We start from the raw sequence: 1,545 nt of genomic DNA on the forward strand, positions 1-1,545 counted from the left end.
TTGGGCCTAGAGGGTCACACACATATGGTAGGCATTGCGATGAGTAGAGGTTCGGATATGAGATATCCGACGGAGCCCTTGTCTTATTGGATGCAGATCCAATACCCACTAGGGAAGGACTCATTAGGGTTTGACACGGGATCTCTATAAATAGGAGGGATTCACAGCCTCATAGGCTAGAGTCTTTGCTTGCCCTTCCTATTCTCCTCTCCCTCTCCACCTCAGAGTAGGCCTGGAGTTTTGAGGAGCATCGTCGCAACCCTGCTGTGTGGATCACCGCTAGAGAGGAGGACACTTGACCTCCTTCACCCTCTCCTAAGGATCTGCAAGGAAACAGGGATATACGATCTCCCTAGGTAACACAATCTCTATACGCAGTTTTGTGTTTTTGCAGATTTTGCGCACCAATCTTCGCACGACGATGAACATCTTTTTGGGAATCGGGGATTTTTTGTTTTCTTGTTCTTCCGCTGCGCATATGATGTCGCCCCCCCTATGATTTCCCAACAGTGGTATCAGAGCCAGGTTGTTCGTGCGAATGATTGGTTTTGAACTGCGTGTGTTGTGTTTAGGAAGAATATTGACGTCAAAATCGTTGACGCAAAAGCGAGGAAGGGCAGCAACAGTTGCTGCCCTCGATCTGCATACCTGCAGCCATCTGCAGCGGCAGCCGCAGCTGCAGCCGCAGCCAGGCAGCACAGCGCCGGCGCATGCGCAAGCGCTGTGCCTGCAGCAGCCGGCCGGCGGTCTGCTTGCAGCAGGCTTGCGGCCGGCGGGGCTGGCAGCCCGCGCGGTAGAAGCGCCTGCGGCCGCTGAGCCCGCGGGCAGAGGCGCCGCGGGGCAGCAGCGCGGGCTGAGGTACCGCAGGGCAGCGGCGCCTGTGGCCGCTGCTCCCACGGGCAAAAACCCCGCAGGGGCGGCCGCCAGCGAGGCAGCACCACCTGCGGGCGCTGACTCGCGGGCAGAACCGCCCGCGAAGGCGGCGGCGCCCGCGGGGGTGCCCACCTGCAGCGGCAGCGCCCCCAGCGGGCGTGCCGCCTGCAGGCGAGGGCAGTGCCCTCGCCCTCGCCGCACAGGCCGCCGCCAGCAGGATGGCGGCGGCGGCGGCGCAGCAGCAAGGGGGAGAAGGGCATTAGGGTTTTCTGGGAAAAAGACAGTTTTACCCCTCGGAATTTGAGAAATTCCAGTTTCTGTCTTTTGTCCAAATTACGAAAATACCCCTATGAATTCAGAAATTCCCTATATGTCCCTGATTTCAGAAAATATTAATTAATTAAAAGGTTTAGTTGATTATTATTTTTTATTATCTAGTAGTCCTACATGATGATGATTATTTATACATGTGATGTATGATGTGTGGACGGATGATCATGGACTGTGTGATGTGTGTACTTGTGATTATTATTATTGAGGTCTGCGAACCTCCATTATATTTCTCGTTTATTGTCGGGCCTGCGTGCCTATGATTAAGTTGTAATCACATGAGGAGGCGCAACGGGAGCGTGGATGCCATAGCGGGACCCACGAGACGGACGATCGTGATGC

The sequence above is a fragment of the Musa acuminata genome, chromosome BXJ1-5 (genome assembly GCF_036884655.1).
Source record: "Musa acuminata AAA Group cultivar baxijiao chromosome BXJ1-5, Cavendish_Baxijiao_AAA, whole genome shotgun sequence".
Lineage (NCBI taxonomy): Eukaryota > Viridiplantae > Streptophyta > Magnoliopsida > Zingiberales > Musaceae > Musa > Musa acuminata.